Here is a 26,786-nt window from a genome sequence, read left to right on the forward strand (position 1 = left end):
AGTTCTAGAGCATTTAAAAATGGGAATTGAAAATTCAGTTAATAACTAAATGATGAAATGAGGTTGATTGGCTTATAAAAGGCACTTTTATTTTTGGCAAAGTAGTGTAAAATATAGGTATTTATTTTAAAAGCAGTTAATATTAATATTGATAATTGATCATTAAAATTATTGATGACCACATCATAGTCACTTAAATATGTATTGGTTATCTAGAGGGGTAGGGTGTAAGAAAGAAAGTGATTTTATCTTGTTCATGCTCTTTTGCAAGAAAAGTGGCTTTTTAAAAAAGGAAGACATTGGGCAGGGGATTTAGCTCAGTGGTTCTGCCGCCTGCTGCGCAAGCACAAGAACCCAAGTTCAATCCCTTGTACCAAAAAAAAAAAAAAAAGGACAAAAAAGGAAGACATTTATATTATGAAACTATTTTGGAAATTCATTCCTTTACAAAAATAAACGTTGAAATAAAATTCTAAACAACCCAATATCAATCAATAAAATTGAAAATGTAATTAAAAACTTACCAACAAAGAAAAGCCCAGGTCCTGATGGGTTCACTGATGAATCCTACAAGACATTTAGAGAAGAACTACTGCCACGACTGTTTAAACTCTTCAGTGAAACTGAAAGAGAAGTAATACTCCCAAATTCATTCCTGGAAGCAAGCATCACCCTGATCCCAAAAGCAGAGAAAGACTCAAATGAAAAAGAGAATTATAGGCCAATCTCACTAATGAACATAGATGCAAAAATTCTCAATAAGATACTGGCAAACAGAATGCAGATCATACACCCAAACCAAGTGGGATTCATTCCAGGGATGCAGGGATGGTTCAACATATGCAAATCAATAAATGTAATACACTATATTAACAGAGCCAAGGACAAAGCCATCTCAATACAGAAAAAGCATTCAACAAAATTCAACACCCATTCATGATAAAAACCCTACAGAAAATTGGAATGGATGGTCTTTATTTCAACCTGATAAAAGCCATACATGAAAAACCAACAGCCAACATCATACTAAATTGTCAAAAACTGAAATCCTTCACACTAAAATCAGGAATAAGACAAGGATGTTCACTATCACCACTCCTGTTCAATATAGTTCTGGAAACATTAGCCACGGCAATTAGACAAGAGAAAGAAATAAAAGGAATAAAGATAGAAAATGAAGAAATTAAATTGTCATTATTTGTGGATGAGATGATATTCTATATAGAAGACCCCAAGAACTCCACCAAGTTTTCTAGCTAAATAACCAAATTCAGTAGAGTAGCTTTATACAAGGTCAACACACAAAAATCAATAGCCTTCCTATGCAGGAATAAGAGACTCACTGAGAGAGAAATTGGAGAAATAACTCCTTTCACAATAGCATCCAAAAAAATGAAATACCTAGGAATCAATCTAATGGAAGAAAGAAAAGACCTTTTCAAAAACTATAACACTCTGAAAAAAGAGATCAAAGAGGACATCAGAAAATGGAAAGACATCCCTTGCTACTGGGTAGGAAGAAGCAATATAGTGAACATGGCCATACTTCCAAAATTGCTGTATAGATACAATGCAATCCCAATTGAAATTCCAACAGCATATTTCACAGAACTAGAGAAAACAATCCAAACATTCATTTGGCACCAGAAGAGACCTCGAATAGCAAAAGCAATTCTAGGCAACAAAGTCAAACCACCAACACAGTTGAGAGACAACCCACAACGTGGGAAAAAATTTTTACCAGCTGTTCCTAGATAAAGGTCTACTATCTAGAATATAGAAAGAACTTTTAAAAATGAGACCTCCTACATTTAAAGAACCAATCCCAAAATGGGCATCTGAAACAAATGGATATTTCTCAAAGAAGTACAAACAGTAAATAAACATGAAAAAATGTTCAACATCACTGGTCATCTGAGAAATCCAAATAAAAACAATGCTGAAATCCCACCTCACTCCAGAAGAATGGCTGCTATCAAAAAATCAACCAATAAAAAATGCTGGTGGGGTTGCTGGGAAAAGGGAACGCTTCTCCACTATTGGTGGGAGTGTTGACTGGTGCAACCACTGTGGAAATCAGTATGGAGATACCTCAAAAAACTAGAATTAGTGGACCCATTTGACCCCCCTTCACCTACAGGTTTAATAGGACAATAGTATGAAAAACAGGTCTTTCCCATGGAATGGTGGTTTTTGTCTACCAGTTAGTGAAATCTCTACAATTATATCTAGAACAAATTGCAAAAATAGTTTTCTTGGAACATAATTGAACCCAACAATTATTTGGTGCTGATCCTCATTTCATCATTATCCCAATTGATAAGGCTCAAAGGCAGACACTGCTACAAACTACTTTGTATTGCCAAGTAGCCTTTGCAGGTTTCATTGGACAGATAGATAATTATCATCCTCGCGATCCTCCGTTTCAGTTTTTTGCACATGAATTTATTCTTCCCAAGGTTACTCAATTTCAGCAGTTGCAGGGTGCCTCAACCTATTTCACTGATGGTTCCTCTAAGGGCCAAGCAGCAATTTGGAGTTCTTTCTTTAGCTATGTGTTGCCTATACCCAGTCTTTCTGCTCAGAGGTCAGATTTGCTAGCCATTTTATTTGTGATTGAAAACTTCCCTTCCCAACTTCTTAATGTTTTAAGTGATTCCTCTTGTGCAGATTGTTTGACTCAAAGACTGGAAGGAGCTATGGTCTGCTCTACTTTAGAACCTAAATTATTAAACTTATTTGTTGTTGTTGTTGTTGTTTTGGTACCAGGGATCGAAATCAGGTCCTTGTGCTTGCGCAGCAGGTGGTGAAACCACTGAGCTAAATCCCCGGCCCCTTATTAAACTTATTTTTAAGATTACAAAAGGCCATATGTCAAACTTCAGGGAGAGATTTTGCCTGTGTGCAGACAGATAAGGATGAAACCTTGTGGCTGCCCTCGTGGAATGTGTGATCATGGGTCACAGTGGTAGAACCACCAACATCTCAGAAGCCAGGCACCCCAGCTGAGAGCGATGAGCCAGCTGCACCTGAACAACCCACCTCACTTGCGACGACCAACAAATTCATGCCGAGTGTTAGACCCAGCGAGAGAGAACCAACCAGCGACCAATATTAAATCCACACAGGAGTTTATTACTGGCCAGGACCCAGCCAAACATTGGACTCGAGCCCCGACTAGGGGTTGACAAACATGTTTTATACACCCTTGAGGCCAACAGTTTCTAGGCCCCCCTATGGGATAGAATTAGCAAAGCAAGCGAAAGGTACAGAAGCGGAACGTCCTGCTGTTAGAAATTTGAAAAACAATAGTTGATTAATTGTTGTTTCTAAAGGGACTCTCTAGGGGAGGAGGTTTCTAAGCTTCCTCCTTCTGAGTTCATCTAAAGGGCAGGCAGGTGGGTCAAGCAGCAATATGGAGTCTGTCTCGCTAACTAGGGTCCTCCAGCGAGGTCTAGGACTGAGATGATGCCCCCAGAGGGAGAATAAATACAGATTGATGGTAAAGAAAAGAAAAAAAAAGGGAAACGGGTAACTTAAAAATGTTCTTTACAGCCGGGGATTTAGCTCAGTGGTGCTGCCGCCTGCCTCACAAACACAACGTCCTGAGTTAGATCCCTGGTAACAAAACAAAACAAAACAAGTTCTTTTTACATTTACAAGTATAAAAGCACTTGCATTCCTTCTGATTCTAATCTCAAGAGATCTCGGTTGACTACAAAAGTTTTTGACCAGTCTTATATACAATTGTAAACCTAAAAACCATAAAAGGGATATTATAATTCAATTTGGCCAAATATATTTGAGTGCACTCTAGTTTTATAAATTGTCTTATATGTTTGTCTGTTGTCTGTTTGTCCATTTGTACAGTTGAGCTCAATTTTTTTCTCTTTTCTTTTTCACCTTTTGAAAAATTTTTTTTCTTTTTCTCTTTCTCATAAGATATTCACCTATTATTGAATTGGCTTACAGATAAATGTTATAAAGTTAAAGACATGCCCTTCTTCCCCCAGGTTGCTAACTGATCAAAGTGACATCAAGATTTATTTTACAAAAGTAATGTGTGTTATTGCTTACTTGCAATAAACAAATTGTAATAAGCAGTTATAAAAAAGATATATATAGATAGATAGATTGTTTGTCAAAGTAAATAGAGACTGTTGGTACTCCCTTTTGTGAATAAAGAAGGAGCCACCCAGAAAATAATTATTCTGGTCTTAATTCACTAAAGGGACCCCCAGTAATTTTCATAATCTTATGGGAGACACACTGCAACAAATATTGTTTCAATATGTTATTATAAATTGATTACACTGGTTATCATTGAAGTTTAAGTTCTAAAGTTACTATAAAATGTTTACATTGCTTAAGTTCTAAATATGTTACTGTGATATGTCTACATTGGTCATCTTCAAAAGATTAATTTCTGTGGCATAAACAAGAGTGTTATTAGAAAGATGCTTTTGGTATTAAACTACATTGAAGAACATAAGGTTTTATATAATTGTGATATTTATTACTGCTTCTTTTCTGGTGTACAAAATATATTCATGCCCTCTAATTATATGGGTCTTCCAACATATTGTTTATGGTAATAACCTTTTGATTCAGATATATGCCTTTCTCTTATGCTCCAGCCACCTATGATAATAGGCACAATTGTAGGCTGATATATTTTCCTTAGATGACATCCTATAAAAAGATAGCTACTTAGGGATTCAACCACAAGAACCATGATTGGCAATAATAAGTCCTTTAACTATATTTTTATTCCAAAATGCTTAATATCCAGGTAAAATTATAATAGTTGAGTTCACTACTCCTCTTATAACACTAAAGTTATTGCTCTTCTCTTCTGGGTGTTCAACAACTAAAGTTTAGAGACCAGAACTAAAAAGCTATCTGGGCTAAGAAGACAGCCAATATTTTGACCCTGGCCCTCCAAGGTCAACAACAACAACAAAAAGATCCAAGACATGAGGGAACCTCTGAGATCCTGCATCTTTGGTGAGTTACCAAACCTCCTGAGCAGGGAGGTTGCTTAACACCAAAACTGTAAAGATCCAACAAAAAGTATGCCAGAAGAATGTCACCTGGAGGAAAAAATCTCCCATGCTTTCGCAGAAAGCAACATAGTCAAGCTCAGCACCCTGAAGGAAGCTCCTCAGTCGCCATCCCATGCTCCTAGGGCAGAGAAGGTAAGCCAGTCCCAGCACTAGGAAGGAAGCTCCCCCACCACCATCCCATGCTCCTAGGGCCAAGAAGGCGAGCCATTCCCAGCACTGGGAAGGAAGCTCCCCCAACGCCATCCCATGCTCCTAGGGCAGAGAAAGTGAGCTGCACAGGTGCCAGAACCACCCTCCCCCATGGAAATGAGAAGACACATAAACAAGCCTCAAAAACAGACTTCCTGATCACCTACAGCAACCCCAAAGGGAAACAAGATGGAACACTCTGATACTCAACCACCTGGACCCACTGAACTGGCAACAAAAGGGGATCTGGAAAAAATGAAATCAGAAATAATTACTTGGATAACAGCAAAGATTGTGCTCATGGTGCAAGACATGACTAATAAATCTAGAGAGGACGCTGACATAAAAATAGAGGAACATGATGGAATCCCAACATAGGAAACAAATGGAATCCATAAAACAGATGCAAACAGATTTCCAGGAGATTAAAAACTCCCTCGAAAGTCTGCACAGCAGAATGAACCAATGTGAGGATAGAATTTCAGATATAGAAGATAAGATGGCAATTAGTGACCAGGAAAAGAAAAATTGCTTTAAAATTCTAAGGGAAAATGAGAACTCAATCTAGCAGCTGCTAGATGATGCAAAGAAGAATAACATAAGACTGATTGGAGTCAATGAAGAAACAGGAGAGAGTGCAGATGACATAAAAAAAACTGTTCTCAGAAGTGATGGCAGAAAACTTCCCAAGCAGGGGAAAAGAACTTGACATACAGATAAGTGAGGCATATAGGACTCCAACTAGCCTTGATCAAAAAAAACTACACATAGGAATATAATAGTTAGGATTCCAGAAATCCAACAGAACAACAAAATTCTACAAGCAATTAGAGAAAAGAAACAAATCACATACAAAGGAAAGCCCATCAGAATCACAGCAGACTTCTCAATGCAAACCCTCAAGGTAAGAAGAGATTGGAGTGATGTATTCCAAGCCCTAAAGGAAAACAGCCTCCAACCCAGATTGATGTACCCTGCAAAACTATCTTTCAAAATTCATGAAGAAATAAGATACTCTCATGATCAAGAGCACCTCAGGAACTTCATGATTACCAAACCGGCTCTCCAAAAAATTTTAGACCATACACTAGGAAAACACAATGAGGATCACAACCCCAGGAAACCCAGCAGAATGAATCCATTGGGCATGACAAATTAAATGCAAAGGGGGAAAATCCAACAAAAACTCATGACAAGGCTTTTAAAACTTTTAACTTCATCTCTCTAATGAGTGTATAATTCAATCTTGTTATTGTACTGATTAATATTTTTCTGATTCTAGAGTTGCACACCTTTCCTTGAGCTGTAATGGCTGTTTATCATCTTCTTATGTCTACTTTTTAATTGGGTTGTCTATTAATGAGCTGTAAGAGTTCTTTATATATTCTGGTCATAGGTTATATGCATTGTAAATATGGTCTGTTTAAGGACTTTTCATTTTAATGATGTCATTTAAAGTTCTAAATTTTGATGAAATCTAATTAATCAATTTTTTTCTTTTATACATCATGTTTTCTGTATCCTAGGAACTTCTTGTCTACCCTAAATTCATAAAGATTTTCCCTTTCTTCCTAAAGTTTTATACTTTTAGGCTTTCATATTTAGGTTCATAGATCCCTTCAAGTTATTTTCATGTATGGAAATAAAGGGTTGAGGTTAAATTTTTATATACGGATACCAGGTGTTCTAGTGCCATTTGCTGAAAACACTACCTCTCCTCGGCTCTTGAATTGAGTTTATATTCTATAAAATGCTAATGATAAATAATCTTTCAAAACTCAGTGGACCATATATGTGTGGTTCTATTTCTAGATTCTCTGTTTTATTCAAATGATCTATGTGTCTTTCCTTACACCAACACTGCCTTGATTACTGTAGCTTTAGAAGAAGTCTTAAAATTAGGTACTAAACGTCTTCCAACACTGTTTTTTGTCCTTTTTTTTTTTTTAACTTTTCTAGGTCCTTTGTACTCCTACATTACTTTTAAATTTCAATATCCAATTCTTCATATATAGCATGTATACACAGACCTGAATTTTTATATATACCTTGTGTTTTCTAATCCTGCTAAATTCAAATACAAGTTCTAGGGGCTCCTAGAGATTTCTTAGGATTTTCTCTGTAGTTGATCATTTCATCTACATATAAAGATTTTACTTCTATCTTGCCAGTCCTATCCTAATTGTGTCATTTTATTGCCAGACTATTTTGATTGGACCTAGGTTTCAAAGTTTAATGAACAGATAAAGAGTAAGCATATCTGCCCTTGTTCCCCACCTTAAGGAGAAACCATTGTATCTTCTCCATTCATATAAGGTGTTCTCACTGGAAGTAGGGTGTACATGTCTTTAAGCTGTTGAGAAGGTTCTGTTCTACTTCTAGTCTCCTGATAGCTTTTGCCATGAACAGCTGTAGAATTTAGTCCAATACTTTTTCTCCAACTAGTGACAGAATCATATGGCTTTTTCCTTTCCTCTGTTAAAATGATGACTTTTGGGGGTGGATCTTCCAATGCTGAACCAACACTGCCATCCCTATAATAAAAGCACTTTCTACATCCTGCCAGATCTGATTTCTAATAGTTTGTTTTGTTAAACAAATTTCTGTCTATGTTCATACTTTCTTCTTCTATTATCTTTATCCAGTTTTAGGATTAGCACAATGTTGAGTTCCTAAAATGAGGGGAGAAGTGTTCCTTCTTTTTTCTGCTTTAATTGTTTGATATAATTTATCAGTTAAAATGTATATGAGCCTGCTGTTGTCATACACGTAGATTTTCAAGCTAGGAATATACTTTCTTTAATAGGTGCTATTCAAATTTTATATTTCCTCCAGAGTTAGTTTCATTAATTTGTCTTCCAAGGTACTTTTTAGAAGTTGTCAATTTTATTTCAAAAAAGATTTCTGTAATATGCTTTCTATATCCTTTTAAATTATGTAAAATCTGTGGTAATGTCTCCTAGATCTTGATATTGTAATTTTTAAAATGTATAATTGATATTGTGTAATAGGAAGAAAGGTCTAAAGGTGCAGGGGAAGTGGGAGGGGTAGGGGAAAGGAAAAAAGGGAAAAGAAAAAATATGAGAAAAGGAAAAAAATGGAAACAAGGTCTTTGCAAATAGGGAAGGTGGAGGGGGTGAAGGGATGGCAGGGGAATGGGGAAAAAAATAAGAATCAAGATACTCATATAATGGTGCAAGATCCCAATGATGAATGTAACTGTATTTTATACCTAAAATCTACCAATAAACTTAATGGAAAAAAAAAAAAAAAGGTCAAGCAAGACCATGACATATCCTGATGGCTGACACTGACAAAGGAGCTAAGTGGCTCTATGCATAGTTCCAAGACAGTGTCTGAGGAGACTCAATTGACCTTGTTAGATTTTATTTAATATAGGTTAATTTTATTTAATACAGATATCACCATAACTTGGTTTTAAACACCCAGGAGAAAAGTATAACTAAAGATAATATTTATTTGAGCTCAACAAGAGTTTTAAGTTTTTTAGTCAAAATTGTTTCAAAAATTATTAGATTTTTAATCCTTTTATAGCCAAAATTAAGAGAAATTATGCTTATTATAGACAGCTAAGCCAATCAAACACACTATAGATCCTCAAAATATATAGGGATAAACCATTTCTGGGTGTGCTCACTTTTCCTAAAAACACCCTTACATAAAACAAAAAGAAAGGGAGATGTGTCGGAGCAATTCTACATCATTTGGGGGAAAAATCATTTGATTAGGCCTAGTTCTCCTGCCTCCTGCCTGTAGGCCAGCTATGGGATTTTGAGACAAAACTCCATTTTGGCCTCTGGTCACAACTGAGACCTCAATGGTCGGGTGATGCTGTGATGCTCCAGGACAAGATTACACCAGCTGAAGACATCCTGGGAGAAACAAAATCTTCATCTGCTCAATTCCTCATTGTCCTTGGATTTCCACTGCCCTCCAGTCATTTGTTACATTTTGTTCATATGGAAGTACCGAACTCTCTGCAAGTCATTTGTTACATTTGTTTCTTTCCTTGTGCTGAATAAAAGATGCAGTAATCTTGGGGCGGCTTTCGTCTTTGCCGCCAGAGCAGCACTAATCAGACCCAAAGCTCAGCTTCTTCTTAAAGTCTCATTTTTTTCTACCTTTCCCGTATAGTAAGTTAATTCACCTTGTGCTGCCTTGGCTTGCTGGAGACTAGGGCTTACTACAGAGTTTCTAGTAACATCCCCTTTCCCTGTTCCCTACAGAATTATTTTCTCTAATCCTGTGAGATATCCTCTGGAATTTTGGTTGGAATTGCATTAACTCTGTATAACAATTTTGGAAGTATGGCCATTTTCATTATATTGATTCTTCCTACCCAAGAACAAGGAATATCTTTCCATTTTCTGATACCCTTTTCAATCTCCTTTTACAGAGTACTATAGTTTTCAATGTAGAGGTCTTTTACTTCCTTTGTTAGATTGATTCTTAGTATTTCATTTTTTGGATGTTATTGTGAACTGTATGCTTTCACTTATTTCTCTCTCAGTTTGTTATTGATGTACAGGAAGGCTTTTTTTTTTCTTTCTTTCTTTTTTTTTTTTTTTGGTACTGGGGATCGAACTCAGGACCTTGCACTTGTGAGGTAAATCCCCAGCTAGGCTATTGATTTTTGAGTGTTGACTTTGTATCCAGCTATCTTACTGAATTTGGTTATTAAATCTAGAAGTCATTTGGTGGAGCTTTTGGGGTCTTCTATGTAGTCATGTCATCTACAAATAATGATAACTTCTTCCTTTCCTATCTTTATTCTTTTTATTTCTTTCTCTTGCCTAATTGCTCTGGATAATATTTCCAAAACTATATTGAATAAGAGTAATGACAATGGATATCCTTGTCTTGTTTCTGTTTTTAAAGTGACAGTTTCAGTTTTTGACAATTTAGTATGATGTTGGCTGTTGGTTTGTCATAGATGGCTTTTATCAGTTTGAGATAAAGACTATCTGTTCCAATTTTCTGTAGGGTTTTTATATGAATGGATGTTGGACCTTGACAAATGCTTTTTCTGCTTCTATTGAGAGGATCATATGGTTTTTGTCCTTAGCTCTATTAATATGGTGTATTACATTTATTTATTTGCGTATATTGAACCATTTCTGCATTGCTGGGATGAATCCTATTTGATTATAGTGTATAATCTTCTTGATGATTTACTGCATTCTGTTTGCCAGTATCTTATTGAGGACTTTTGCACCTATATTCATTAGGAAGATTGGCCTGTAGTTCTCTTTTTGGTCGAGTCCTTCTCTGGTTCTGCTATCAGGGCAATGCTTGCTTCTGGAAATGAATTTGGGAATACTGCTTCCTGTTCATTTTCATTAAAGAGTTTCAGAAGTTGTGGCATCTTCTTTAAACTTCTTGTAGAATTCAGCAGTGAATGCATCAGGGCCTGAGCTTTTCTTTGTTGGTAGGTTTTGTTTTGTTTTGTTTTGTTGTTGTTTGTGGGGTTTTTTGGTACTGGAGATCGAACTTGGGTCCTTGCGCTTGCGCAGCAGGTGGTGAAACCACTGAGCTAAATCCCCAGTCCCCGTTGGTAGGTTTTTAATTACATCTTCAATTTCATTGAGTGATACTGGTTTATTTAGACTTTATATCTTGATTCAGTTTTGGTTATTCATATGTATCTAGGAATTTGTCCATTTCTTCTGTGTTTTCCATCTTATTAGAATACAGGTTCTTGAAGTAGGTATTAATGATCTGGATTTCTGTAGAATCTGTTGTGATTTCACCCTTTTCATTCCTAATTGCATGGATTTAAATCTTTTCTTTCCTTTTTTGATAAAGTTAGCTAAGAGTTTGTGAATTTTAATCTTTCAAAGAACCAACTCTTCAATTCATTGACTTTTTTCTTAGTCTCCATTGCATTAATTTCTCCTCTGATCTTTATAATTTCCTCCCTCATAGAACCTTTTTGCTTTTTTTTCCCCTCGTACAACTTTTGTGGTTGACTTACTCTTCTTTCTCTAGAAGCTTGAGTTTCAACATTAGCTTGCTTATTTAAGCTTGCTTTGTTTTCCTGATATGGATATTCACCTCTATAAATTTCTCTCATAGGACCGCTTCCATTGCATCCCATAAGTTTTGGCATGTTGTATTGGCATTATCACTTAATTATAGAAATTAATTTCTTCTTTAATTTCACCTGTGACCCATTGGTTGTTCAAGAGGGTGCTATTTATTTTCCATGTGTTTATGAAGTTCTTGTGTTTTGCCATTGATTTCCAGTTTTATTGCACTGTGATCTGATTATATGCATGGGATAATTTCAATACCTTTGCATTTACTTAAGCATTTTCTATGAGCTAGTATGTGGAGAATGCCCTGCGTGCAGCTGAGAAGAATGTATATTCTGATGTTATGGGGTGGAACATTCTGTAGACATCTACTAAGTCCATTTGTTCAAAAGTTGGGTTCAGTTCTAATATTTCATTCTTGGTTTTTTTGTGTAGTTTATCTGCCTATTTGTGACAGTGGGGTATTGACAGCCCCCATTAGAATTGTATTAGCACTTATCTGATTTTTCATGTCCATTAATATTTGTTATATATAGTTGGGTGCACTAGTAACTGGTGCATTTATGATCTCTCTTCCTCTTGGAATGTTCCTGTTACAAGTATGTAGTGACCTTCTTTGTCTCTCTTAATCAGTTTTGGCTTGAAGTCCACTTTGTTTGCAAATAGAATAGGTACCCATGCTTTTTTACCAGGTTCCTGAGACATGAAATATTGTTTTCCATCCTTTGACTTTCAGTCTGTGAATTTCTTTTGAATTAAATGTGTTTGTTGTATGCAGCATATTGTTGGATCTTTCTTCCTGATCCATTCTGCCAGTCTATTTCTTTTGATTGATGACTTGAGACAATTAACATTGATGGTTATAGCTGATATGTATTGACTTATCCCTGTCATGTTCTTTTCCTATTTTTGGCTCCTTTTTTCCCTGCTCTGTTTAATTTCTTGCCTTGCCTAATGGATTCATCCTGTTGACATTCATGGGGTTGTAATCCTTGTTATCTCTTTGTAGAATATCCTTCAGAACACTTTGGAGTGGAGGTCCCAGGTGCGGCTTAGAGCCCCTGCCCCATCCCACGCTCTGCTCGAAGTGACCAATCAGTGCAAGTGGAAGAGCCAAGCAGTGTGAGGCCCCTGGCTTCATTCCGGGCTCCGCCCACACCACAGTGAGGTCCCAGGCTTGGCTTGGAGCCCCTGTCCCATCCCATGCTCTGCTTAGCCATGCAGGTGCCTGCAAGGCCCGGTCCCACTCCCCCTGCCTCTGGCCTCCTGGCTCTTCTGCTATCTGGTTCCATACTACAGAGGCACAGGGGATTATAAAGGGCCTTGTCTTGAGCACCACAAGATAGAGCAGAAGTTAATAACAGAAAGAGGGACTGTCAGGCTCTTCGATGAAAACTGAAGCTCAGTGGAAAAGTAAAGAGAATCTCTACAATAAAGGCACACCAAACCACCGTATTTGGTAAGTTGGAGGGATCATCACCTGGGATCATCATCAGCCATCAAAACCTGCACTATCTTCAGGGGAAGGGCAACTGGAACCTGCAGTAGAACTTTGCAGAGTTCAATCCTGCAGGAGGACAGGGAGCTCAACTTGGGACTAGCAGCCAGAAATCTGCCTGAATCTCACAGGTCTGCTACTGGCTTGCTGAGACTCATTGACTTGTATATGCACATGGCCACCTACATTGCCTACTGTGACAACAGAGACATACTCGGAAGGAGGCTCATCATTTTTATTTTTTGCTATTTGCAAAAAAGAAAAAAAATTTTTTTCTTATTTTTAATTCTTAATTTTTACTTTTTTCTACCTTTTCAAATGTTTGCTTTTCTTTCTTTTCTTTCTTTTATCTTTTCTCTCTCTCTCTCACTTGTTTTCTTGCTGTCCCACATTGCTCTTCATCTCCCTATTTGTTCCTTTCTGGACTGAATTTGGATTTCTCCTTTATTTTCTTTTCTTGTCTTTTTCCTTCTCTTGATTATCATTAGTTTTAAAGGAAAGTAAATACAGTATCTAGCCTCCCTACTGCTGTTAGGTGGTTCTGTTCACATCTTTGTTCTTTCATTCTGCCTTTTCCTCTTGCCTTTAACAATTTCTTAGAGTTTGTGTGATCTTCCTGTGTCTTCTAGCCTCACTGCTAATCTTTCCTGATCTTTGTACCTGTCCCTCCCTCCACAACTCCCTCTAACTCCCCATCCCAAAGGGTAAAGTTGCTATATTGAAGAGTCTATTCACTATAAACACATGTTGGGTTGGTCCTCGGTTTTGATTTAATTCACACAGTTAAATGTGATAGATTAATAACTAAAACAAATTGTCATTTTCTAAGCTGTGCTTGATGCTAAGGTATTGCTGATTGTATCATTTGGGCTAACATGTTTGATGATTGATCTAACATGATTGATCTAATCAGTTTTCCTTCCTGGTACAATGAAAATAAAATAGTCTCAGAGTCATTAGAGTCTCAAAACCTAAACACAAGCTATATCTGGAAGACACCTCTGAAAAGCAATCATTCTACAAGGGTTTTAAGCACAAGCAACAAAGATACCTACATTAAGCAATTTTGAAATATCAACCCAGGAATTAAACAAAGGACAGTACCAAAATCAAAAATGAGAAGACATTTAAGCAAGGCACAAACGCAGGCTTCCACACCACAAAAGGCAAATTCTGGGGGAAATGAGGTTGACAAGTCTGATAATCAACCACCTGGACACCCTGAACTGATAGCACAGGAAGTAACAAAACAGATGAATGAGGCTCTAGAAAATTTCAAAGCAGAAATAATCTCCCAGATAAACACAGAGATGGTGAGCAGAGTGAAAGACATGATTAGAGGCTCTAGAACATAAACAGATAAGAAAATAGATGAGATCCAAAACATGCTGGAAGCCATGAATGCCCAGCATAAGAAAGAAACGGAATCCATGAAACAGATTCAAACAGATATTCAGGAGATTAAAAACTCCATTGAAAGCATGCAGAGCAGACTAAGAGAATCGGAAGACAGAATATCAGATATAAAAGACAGGATAGTGGTTAAGGACCATGAAAACAGAGATTTCTTAAAGATAGAAAGGGACCATGAGAAATCAATCCAACAGCTGCTAGATGATGCAAAGAAGAATAACATAAGACTCATAGGAGTCCACAAAAAACCAGGAGAAAGTACAATTGACACGAAAAAAACTGTTCACAGAAGTAATAGTAGAAAACTTTCCAGACAGAGGTAGAGAATTGGACATACAGATAAGTGAGACATATAGAACTCCAACTAGCCATGACCAAAAAAAATCTACACATAGACATATAATAGTCAAGATCTCAGAAACCCAACAGAAGAACAAAATCCTACAGGCAGTTAGAGAAAAGAAACAAATCAACTACAAAGGAAAGCCCATCAGAATCATGGCAGATTTCTCAACACAAACCCTCAAATCAAGGAGAACCTGGAGTGAAGTATTTCAAGCCCTAAAAGAAAATAACTTCCAACCTAGACTGTTGTATCCTGCAAAATTATCTTTTAAAATTGATGGGGAAATTAGATACTTCCATGACAAAGAACACCTGAGAAATTTCATGAACACCAAACCAGCACTCCAAACAATTCTAAGCAATATCCTAGAAAAAGACATTGAAGGTCACAACTCCATGAGGCTCAACAGAGAGAAGCCACCATGCAAGGTAAGACACTAAAGGAAAAGGGGGGAAAATAAGAAATAAAAGAGCCAACAACAGTAAAACATCATGACAAGGATGAGTCAATATCTATCAATTATAACTATCAATGTTAATGCCCTCAATTCACCAATCAAAGGAAATAGACTGACAGAATGGATTAAGAAGCAAACCCCAGCAATATGCTGTATACAAGAAACACACCTAACTCAAAAGGAAATTCATAGACTGAAAGTAGAAGGATAGAAAACAGTTCTCCATGTGACAGGAACCCAGAAAAAAGCAGGCATAGCTATCTTATTTACAGACAAAGTATATTTCAAACCAAAACTAATTAAGACAGACAAAGATGGTCACTACATCCTTGTGAAGGGAACAATCCAAGAGGAAGAGATGACAATCCTAAATATATATGCACCAAATACAAATGCCCCCAACTATATAAAACAAATATCAATGAACATGAAAAACCAAATAAGCACTAATACAATTGTAGTGGGGGACCTCAACACCCCTCTATCACAAATAGATCATCTAGAAAAAAAATTGACAATGAAATTCTAGAACTGAACCAAGCTATTGAACAAATGGACTTAATAGATGTTTACAGAGTGTTCCACCCCACAACATCAGAATACACATTCTTTTCAGCTGCACATGCATCATTCTGCAAAATAGATCACATGCTAGCTCATAGGACATGTCTAAGTAAATGTAAAAGAATTAAAGTTATCCCATGTATATTATCAGACCATAGTGCAATACAATTGGAGGTCAATAACATAAGAAACCGCAAAACTCCCACAAACATATGGAAATTGAATAACACCCTCCTGAACAACCAATGTGTGACAGAGGAAATTTTAAAAAAAATCAGACAGTTTCTACAAGTAAATGATAATGCCAGTACAACATACAGGAATCTGTGGGACACAATGAAAGCAGTTCTACGTGGGAAATTCATAGCAGTGAATGACCATATTAGGACAACAGAGAGAACTCAGTTAAATAACCTAATCCAGAACCTCAAGCTCCTAGAAAAAGAAGAGCATAACAAACCCAAAGCTTGTACAAGAAAGGAAATTATAAAGATCTGACCAGAAATCAATGCAATGGAGATTAAGAGAATGATGAAAAAAATTAATGAATTGAAGAGCTGGTTTTTTGAAAGAATAAATAAAATTGATAAACCTTTAGCCAACCTTATCAAAAAAAGGAAAGAAAAGACTCAAATCCATGCAATTAAGAATGAAAAATGTGAAGCCACAACAGATCCAGCAGAAATTCAGAGGATCATTAATACCTACTTTGAGAACCTGTACTCTAATAAAATGGAAACCACAGAAGAAATGGACAGATTCCTAGATACATACAAATTGCAAAAGTTAAATGAAGAAGATATAGAAATTCTAAATACCCCAATAACAATGAGTGAAATTGAAAATGTAATAAAAAATTTACCAACAAAGAAAAGCCCAGGTCCTGATGGCTTCACTGATGGATTCTACAAGACATTTAAAGAAGAACTATTGCCATTACTCTTTAAACTCATCAAGGAAATTGAAAGGGAAGCAAAGATTCCAAATTCATTCCTGGAAGCAAGTGTTACTTTGATTCCAAAACCAGGGAAAGACCCAACCCAAAAAGAGAACTGCAGGCCAATCTCCCTAATGAGCATAGATGCAAAAATCCTCAACAAGATACTGGCAAACAGAATACAGAGTGTCATCAAGAAGATCATACACCCTGCCCAAGTCAGATTTATCCCAGGGATGCAAGGATGGTTCAACATTCATAAATCAATAAATGTAATACACTATATTAACAGAGTCAATGACAAAAACCATATGATCATCTCAACAGATGCAGAAAAGGCATTTGACAAAATCCAACACCGATTCATGATAAAAACTCTACAGAAAATTGGAATAGAAGGTCTTTATCTCAACCTGATAAAGGCTATCTATGAAAAACCAACAGCCAACATCATACTAAATGGTCAGAAACTGAAAACTTTCATGCTAAAATCAGGAACAAGACAAGGATGCCCACTATCACCACTCCTGTTCAATATTGTTCTGGAAACATTAGCAATAGCAATTAGACAAGAGAAAGAAATAAAAGGCATAAAGATAGGAAAGGAAGAAGCTAAACTGTCATTATTTGCTGATGATATTATACTTTACATAGAAGACCCAAAAAACTCGGTCAAAAGTCTTCTAGACCTAACTGACAGATTCAGTAGAGTAGCTGGATACAAGGTCAACACTCAAAAAACAATAGCCTTCTTATAAGCAAATAGCAGACTCATTGAGAGAGAAATTCGGTAAATAATTCCTTTTACAATAGCATCCAAAAAAAATGAAATATCTAGGAATCAACCTAACAAAGTAAGTAAAAGACCTCTACACTGAGGTCTACACAGCTCTCTGAAAAAGGAGATCGAAGAGGATATAAGAAAATGGAAAGACATACCTTGTTCCTGGGTAGGAAGAACCAATATAGTGAAAATGGCCATACTTCCAAAACTACTATATAGATTTAATGCAATACCGATTGAAATTCCAACAATATACTTCACAGAACTAGAGAAAATAACTCAAAAATTCATTTGAAATCAGAAGAAACCTAGAATAGCAAAAGCAATTCTAGGCAACAGAGACATGGCTGGGGGCGTCACAATCCCCAACTTGAAACTATATTATAAAAACAGCATGGTACTGGCAAAGAAACAGACCTGAGGATCAGTAGAATAGATTAGAAGATGCAGAAACAACTCCAGACATAGTCAGCCACCTCATCTTTGACAAAGGAGCCAACCACCCTCATTGGAGGAAAGATAGCCTATTTAATCAATGGTGTTGGAAAAACTGGATTTCAACCTGCCAAAGATTAAAACTAGACCCATACCTATCACCATGCACTAAACTAAGATCGAAGTGGATTAAAGATCAAAATATTAAGACAGAAACACTAAACTTGCTGGAAGATAAGTTAGGTAGAACTCTTCAAGACATTGGCATAGGAAAAGACTTTATGAACAAATCCCCAGTAGCACAGGAGCTAGCACAAAGAATCAACAAGTGGGATCTCATCATATTAAAAAGCTTCTACACTGCAAGAGAAACCACCAACAGAGCTAAGAGACAATCTACAATGTGGGAAGAAATTTTTAGCAGCTGTACCTCAGACAAAGGTCTACTATTGAGAATATATAAAGAACTGAAAAAAATCAGACTCCCCAAATTCAAAGACCCAATCCAAAAATGGGCATCTGAAATGAACAGACATTTCTCAGACAAAGAATTAAAAGCAGCAAATAAACCTATGAAAAAATGTTCAACATCACTGGTCATTCGAGAGATGCAGATGAAAACAACACTGAGATTCCACCTCACCCCACAAAGAATGGCTGCTATCAAGAAATCAACCAATAACAAATGCTGGTGGGGTTGCGGGGAGAAAGGAACTCTTTTCCTTTGCTGGTGGGAGTGCAGACTGGTGCAACCACTGTGGAAATCAGTATGGAGATACCTCAAAGAACTAGGACCCATTTGACCTAGCTATTCCCCTACTGGGTATCTTCCCCAAAGAATTAAAAGAATCATGCCACAGCGATATATGTGCACCTATGTTTATAGCAGCACAATTTGTACTAGCTAAAGCTTGGAAACAGCCCAAGTGCCCATCAACTGGAAACTGGATAAAGAAGATGTGGGGTTTTTTTTATAAAATGGAGTACTACTCAGCCATAAAGAAAAAGAAACTAGAGACATTTATAGCTAAATGGATGCATATTGAGGCCATACTCTTAAGTGAAATAAAGAGGACACACGTGTAAATATCGAATAGTTTCTCTAGTGTGAGAAACTGAAAGTGTAAATAAGGATTAAAAATGATTAAAATGAATAATTGATCATTTGAAATGGGAAAAGGTCCAAAGGTGTAGGGGTGGCAGGAATGAAAGGGGAAAGGGAAGAAGGGAAAGGAAAAATTATGAGAAAAGAAAAAAAAATGGAAACAAAATCTATGTAAATAGGGAAGGGTGGAGGGGGTGAAGGGTGCACAGGTAATGGGGGAACAAATAAGAAGTAAGATACATCATGTACAGAGACAAGCACCCAATGATAAATGTCAACCTATTGTATAACTAAAATGTACCAATAAAAGAATTAAAAAAAAAAAAGAACACTTTGGAGTGCTAGTTTGGTGGTCAAGAATTTCTTCAGATGTTCTTTCTCATGGAAGTATCTTATTTCTCCATCAGTTTTGAAAAATAGTTTTGCAGGATATATCAGTCTGGGTTGGAAAAATTATTTTGTCTTAGGGCTTGAAATACTTCACTCCACTCTCCTTGACTTGAGGGTCTGTGTTGAGAAGTCTGCTGTGATTCTGATGGGCTTCCCTTTATAGGTGATTTGTTTCTTTTCTCTGACAGCTTTTAACATTCTGTTCTTGTGCTGGATTTCTGGAATCTTGATGATTATATGTCTTGGTGACAATTTTCTTTTGATCATGTCTAATTGGAGTTCTATGTGCCTCACTTCTCTGTATGTCAAATTCTTTTTCCGTGTTTGAGAATTTTTCTGCCATTACTTTTGTGAACAGGATTTTTATGTCATTTGGGCTATCTTGTGCTTTTTCATGGACTCTGATGAATCTTATTTTATTCTTCTTTGCATCATCTAGCAGCTGCCAAATCGAGGTCTCATGATCCCTTGGTATTTTTTTAAAAATCCTTCTTTTCATGATCACTAACCACAATCCTGTCTTCTATACATGATATTCTGTCCTCACACTGGCTCATTCTGCTGCATATACTTTCAATAGAATGCTTAATCTCCTGGATATCCATTTGAATCTATGTCGTGGATTTCATTTCTTTCCTATGCCTGATGGTCATGGTTTCCATCATTTTCCTGAGCTTCTCTATTTTTTTTTAATCTGTTTTGCTCTAGAGTCACTAAGCATGTCTTTCATTCTGGTCACCATCTCTATAGTTGTCTGAGAAATTATTTCTGCTTTGATTTATTTCTAGAGCCTCATTCATCTGCTTTGTTACTTGTGATGTTACCATTTCAGAGATTCCTGGTGGGTGGCTTTCAGATTGTTCCACTTCCAGATTGCTCCCTGGGTTTGCCTTCAGTGAGCTGAAAGTCTGGGATGGGGGTTGCATCTTGTTTAAGTGTCTTCTCATTTTCTACTTTTTTAGTTTAATTCCTAGGGTGATGCTTGTAAATTGCTTATGATGAATGAATTTATTGCTAGTATTTAGAACCATTAGGAAATGATTACTTTCAGAGATGTCTTCCAGGTATATCTGGCTTTTTGGTTTTTGATCTGTTGCAAGATCCTCCCTCTTCAATTTATTGGGGATGAGAAGTTGCTGCCCAGCTCCTGGTTCTTTGGGACCAGCCTATAGGATTTTTTAAAATTCTTAAGTAATCTCATTCGTGATATACCAGGAAAAATAACTGCTTAGTGCAATTATGTCACCTTGGCTAAAGTAGCACAATCAGCAATAACAGTAGCATCAAACACAGCCTAGAAAATGACCAACTGGGTAATTATTATTTTGCCACCTTTAACCATATGAACTAGATTTGTGGTTATATAACAAAATATAAAATGAACCAGAAAATTTTATGCAGTAAATAAGCCCTCCATATGGCAATTTTACTCTTAGGGGGAAGATATAAAAGGGGTTAAGGGGGAAAAATAGAGAAATAGAAAAAGAGGAAGAGATTAGAAGCAAAGCTGGAGGACAAAGGAAGATCACAAAAACTGGGAAACTGAAGAAGACAGGAGGGAAAGAGAGAAAAAAATAAAAACAAGAACAGAACAAGAACAAAAAACTAGAAATCATGTTCACATTCATATAAAAGCAAAAACAATCAAGAAAAACAAATCAAAACAAAAACAAAAACCAGGAAAGAGAAGCAAAAAAAAAGAGGAAAAAATATGTCCAATTTAAGGTGTCTCTGCTGTCACTAGTATACAACTTGGGGAGAAAGAGTCCAGATCTGAGTTGATTAATTCCAGCATGTCAGCCGTAGCTTTATGGCAGGGTTATGGGTAATCTAAGCAACCCTGTACCTTTAGTTCCACTATGAAGTTCAGGCTTGTTTCTGGCTGTGAGGCTGAAACAGAAAAGTACGTGTGCCTCCTGCCAACTTGAACTCAGCAGCCTCACTCTGACACTGGGAGCCACTACATGGAGCCAGCTCAAAGCTGTCCTGAGTTCCAAGCTCATTTGGCCCCTCTCCAAGATGGCTACTGGCCTATTGCCCTCTCCTGGGGGATATCTGGACCCTAATAACTTACCAGCCACTATAGCCCACTGCATCCACTGCTCCGTTCCACTGGTGGATTTCTCCATGGAGGCCTCTGGGGTTGCAAATAGTCACCATGTGTCTGCAGGTTCGAGCTGCCCTTCCCATGCAGTTAGAACCAGCTGAGAGAGAAAGTGCCATCTGCCACCTCTCTCCTCTTCATTAAAGTCTCTCTCTTCATTTTCCCCATGGGTTTAAATTCTCCCTTCACATCCTTCCTGGCTCCCAGGGATCCAATTCCCTCCTTCTCCTCCTCATGATGCTATATTCCTTGTCAGGATACCAAATTTTGGAGAGGCTCTTTCTCTGCTGCTTACTGCTCTGCCATCTTCCCAGATATTCATGAGTTTAGAGCTTTCACATTAAGCTACATCCCCAGCCCTTTTTAAAATTTTTATTTTTGAAACGCTTTCTCTAAATTGCTCAGGCTGTTCTCAAACATGTCATCCTCCTGTCCCTCCCCAGAGTGCTGGGATACAGATGTTTGCTACCATACCCAGCTACACTAAATCTTTCAAGAGGATTAACCCAGTTAAGCCTCTCAAGCACCTAGTGAGGTAAATATTTTTTTATCCTCATTTTATACATGAAAAAGGAAGGTAGAAAGATACTAAGCAACTTGTCTAAACTCATCCAGCAAATAAGATATACCACTCAGGTTCGAACCTAGGTGCTGGACTCCAGAACCTGTGAACTACTCTATCATTCTGCCTCCTGGATGACTCACCTGAGTCTTCTCCCTAGCCCAAGTGGTTAATTAAGCACCAGTACATGCTAGAAACTGCTCCAGGTGCTCAGGTTCCATTTTGGTTCTCAAGCCATGCAACTTTATTTTACACCAAATCTTTGACTTGGGGGATCTCTACTTTAGATGGCCATACTAAGTATAATTCTTTGAGATTTCCTTTGCCTGCTATAATATTATAAGCAAATGTAATGATTCTATATATTCACTTTGGTTTTGCTTCCCATTCTGATTCTATTTGGCACATGGGAATCAAGAATACATGATAATACATGAAAATATATATAATCTCAGTCTCACAAGGAATCCTAGAAATATAAATCAAAACCCAATAGGGCCAGGGATTTAGCTCAATGGCATCACATCTGCTTTGCAGGCACAAGGTCCTGAGTTTGATCCCTGGTACAATAAAAACAAAAACAAAAACAAAAACCAGTGAGGGCCAGGTGCAGTGGCTCACATCTGTAATCCCAACTGCTAAGGAGCTGAAGCAGGAGGATTCCAAGTTCAAGGCCAGCCAAGGCTACATAGTTAGACCTGGTCTCAAAATTTAAAAATAGAGCTAAGGATATAGCTGTGATAGAGTGCATCTAGGTTCTATCCCCAGTACAGGGGGTGTGGGGGTAGTTAGAGGCAGTTGTAGAGTGCCTGCCTGGCATGCATGACACCATGGGCTTCATTCCCAGCACCAACAAGGAAAAAAACCCCTCATTTTCATTAGTCAAATAGGGAGAAAAACATCAACAACATTTAATGCTGATGGATTTGCACCAGGGAATCATCAAAGGAAAGGAAAAAGATATTACTCAGAACAAAAGGATAGTGGCACATGCCTATAATCCCAGCACTCAGGAGACAGAGGCAGGAGGATCACCAAGAGTTCAAGGCCAGCCTGCACTACGTAGGGAGACACTGTCTCAAAAAAAAAAAAAAAAAAAAAAAAGAACAAAAGGATATGCCAAGAGAGAGGATATTGTGAACCCTCTCTTTCCCAAAGATTAGTTTAGGCAAGGCATACGGTTTTGAAAATCAAAATTCTTTCTACTGTCTGCTCTGACATATTCCTCCCTGAAAATATTAAGAAATAGCTTAAACAAGAGTACAAAAAGATTGCCGAGGATTAGCTCAGTGGCACCACACCTGCCTCGCAAGTGCAAGGTCCTAAATTCAATCTCCAGTACCAAAAATAAATAATAAATAAATAAAAAGGAAAAGGAATAGAAAATTTTTTTAAAAAAGAGTAGGAAAGGACAAAGAAAATGCCAGAAGGTAAAAAAAAAAATCAGTTACTATATAAGGAATAAAGTCTTGCCATGTGTGGTGGTGCATATTTGTAATTCTACCACTCTGGGAAGCTGAGGCAAGAAAATTGAAAGTTTGATGGTAGCCTGGGCAGGTGGGGTTTTTTTGGTTTTGGGGGGGTTTTTGAGGCAAGATCTTCAAGATCTTGCTATATAGTCCAGGCTGGCCTTAAACTCACAGCAATACTCCTAAGCTTTCAAAACATTAGCAGTACCAAATTGTATAACCAGGGACAACTTTGTTTTTAATTCATTAAATCATAGCCATGGTATATTGATATTTGATTCACTTAAATTACAAAAAACTTAAGTTCTTTTTATGAAGGTATAGGTAATATTTAAGTGTATTTGACTTTATTTGATGGCAGTTCTGCTGTTGAATAAAACACTTGTATATTCCAGCTATTTAATTTAAGTAGAATTTGGGAAAACTACACGTTAAAAGACATTAAGAAAGAGAAGGAGAAAGGAAGCAAATTTTTTGAGTGGTACCTAAGTGTCCAATAACTGCTAAATACTCTGCATAACTGCTAAATACTTTGCATATACTTATCACATATAAAGCTTGCTACATAAAATAACCCTGGTACTTACTCAATTATTTTAATGTGAAAATTCCCTAAGATTTTGTAAATGTAGGTGGAGGTTTTTAATGTTTCACTTATTTCAAACAAGATGCAACTACAGGAAAGTATTCTATAATTTAGGATGTTCTAACTGCAAATAACAAGAGACTCATCTAAAAAGAGCTGAAAAAGTAGTTTCTAATCTCACCGGTCAGATACAGGGATAGGGGTTTCCCGGTCTCATTTACTCAACAACACACTGGTGTCAATGTGCACTCATCTTCTGTGCTACTGACCTCAGCAGGAGTTTGCTTCCATGGCACACAGCTGAGAGGAGAGAGGATTTTGTTCTCTGTATCACATTTTTTAAAAATTGTGGTAAAATATACACACATACAATCTACTGTTTTAATATGTTTAGATCTATACTTCAGTGGTACTAAGAACATTTTCAATGTTATGTAAGACCTCACCATCATCCATTTCCAGAACTTCTTTTATAACTCCAAATAGAACCTCTGTGCTCATTAAATATCAACTCTCCATGTCTCCTCTACAGAGCCCTGACCACTTGTATACTACTTTCTGTCTGTGAATTTCCCTATTCTAGGTACTTTGTATAAGTGGAACCATACAGTATTTGTCCTTCCGTGGGAGGCTATTTCACTTGTGATGCTTCTAAGGTTTACCCATGTTGTAGTATGTATCAAAATTTCATTCCTTTTTAAAGCTGAATAATATATATCACTCCTTGCTATCCCAAGGGGATTGGTTCTGGGACTCACAAGGGTACCAAAAGACTTGAATGCTCAAGACCTTTTTATAGAATGGCATCTTATTTGCCTATAATTTACACATATTTTCCCATATGCTTTAAATCATCTCTGCATTACTTGTAACATACAATATAAATATTCTGCATTATGGCTTATATTTAGAGGTCCTCTCAAAGTGTCATGTGTTCATATGTGGGGCTTTTGGGAGTGACTGGATCATGGGTGTGTGATACTGGATTAGTCCATTGATTGCTTCAGCACAGATCTGGGTGTGGGTGATGGACTTACTGAAGAGGGAAGACTCACTCTGGATGTGGGTGGCACCAATCAATGGGCTTGAAGCCTGGATGGAATAAGAAGAGAAAAAAGAAGGAAGTCACATCTCCTTTTTTCTATCAAACCATGAACTGTTTCTCCTCTGTGATGCCCCTCTGCCACACCGCCCTGCCTTGGAGCCACCTGACTATGGACTGAAATCTCTACAAACTGGGAGCCAAAATAAACTTCTCCACCTTTAACTTGTGCATGTTGGGCATTTTGTCTCAGCAATAGAAAGTAATGAAGACACTCTGCAACTAGTTGTTAATCTGTATTTTTTAGATAACAATGACAACAGAGAAGAGTCCATACATGCTCAGCACACATGTAATATGTTTTTGAATATTTTTGATACTGGGTTGGCAGAATGGAGGGATTAGAGGGCCAACTGTACCCCACTGTATTTGTACACCACAGTTTGTTCATCTGGGCATCTGCTGACACTTGGGTTGTTTCCACCTTTTGGCTTCTGTGAAGAATGCTGATAGGCACAAACGTGTACAGTATCTGAGTTTCTGTGTTGGATTCTCCAGGGTGTACACTAAGAAATGGAATTGCTGACTCACACAGTAATTCAATGTTTAACTTTTTGAGGGAGAGAATATCATGCCACACACCTGCTCACAGCAAGCCACACACTTTCACATTCTCAGCCACAAAGACCAAGGTTTCAACTTCTCCAAATCCTCACCAGCACTTGTACTTTTCAGTTTAGCCATCCTCATGAGTCAGTACCTCAAGTTGAGCTCGATCTTCATTTCCCTGATAAATAATGATGTTGAGTTCTTTTCATGTGCTGATTGGCCATTTGTATACCTTCTTTCGAGAAACGTCTATTCAAGTTCTTTGCCCAGTTTTGAATTGGCTTGTTTTGTTGTTATTATTACTTAGTTGTAAGACTTTCTCTGTATCACTTTCAGTTAATCAAGAAAACCTCTGGTCCATTTGAGAGATGCAGATGAAAATAACGCTGAAATTCCACCTCACCCCAGAAAGAATGGCTGCTATCAAGAAATCAATCAATAACAAGTGCTGGCAGGGGTGTGGGGAGAAAGGAACCCTTCTCCATTGTTGGTGCAACCACTGTGGAAATCAATATGGAGATACCTCAAACAACTAGGATTGGAAGTCTCATTTGACCCAGCTGTTCCTCTATAGCGGCACAGTTCGTAATAGCTGAAACTTGGAAATAGCCCAATTGCCCATCAACTGGAGACTGGATAAAGAAGATGTGCTTTTTTTTTTTTTTTTATAAAATGGAGTACTACTCAGACATAAAGAACGAGAAACTAGAGACATAGCTAAGTGGATGCACACTGAGGTGATACTCTTTAAGTGAAATAAATAGGACACGTGTAAATACAGAATAGTTTCTCTGGTATGAAAAACTAAAAGTGTAAATAAGAATCAAAATGTATAATTGATATTGTGAAATAGGAAGAAAATGTTTAAAGGAGTAGGGGAAGTGGGAGGGGAAGGGGAAAGGAAAGAAGGGAAAAGAAAAAATATGAGAAAAGGAAAAACATGGAAACAAAGTCTTTGTAAATAGGGAAGGGTGGAGGGGGTGAAGGGAGGGCAGAGGAATAGGGAAAAAATAAGAACCCAGATACATCATGTAAAGGTACAAGATCCCAATGATGAATGTAACTGTACTGTATACCTAAAATGTACCAATAAACTTAATGGAAAAGAAAAGAAAGAAAACCTCTGCTCTTCTCACCTATGCATGTACACACACACACACACACACACACACAC

General features: G+C 37.3%; 1 protein-coding gene across 1 annotated transcript in view; it reads right to left on the bottom strand.

Moving 5' to 3' along the window:
* Gtf2e2 (general transcription factor IIE subunit 2) overlaps positions 1–25,019 on the bottom strand; it is a 121,434-nt gene extending 96,415 nt beyond the window's left edge. Inside the window, exon 1 of the mRNA XM_087216945.1 lies at positions 24,999–25,019. The gene's annotated coding sequence lies outside the window, so the exon portion shown is untranslated. The remainder of the gene's footprint in view (positions 1–24,998) is intronic.
* Positions 25,020–26,786: the final 1,767 nt, after the last annotated feature.

The sequence above is a fragment of the Heterocephalus glaber genome, unplaced genomic scaffold (assembly GCF_053883595.1).
Source record: "Heterocephalus glaber isolate CG9 unplaced genomic scaffold, H.glaber_assembly_v1.0 deba00001461, whole genome shotgun sequence".
NCBI lineage: Eukaryota > Metazoa > Chordata > Mammalia > Rodentia > Bathyergidae > Heterocephalus > Heterocephalus glaber.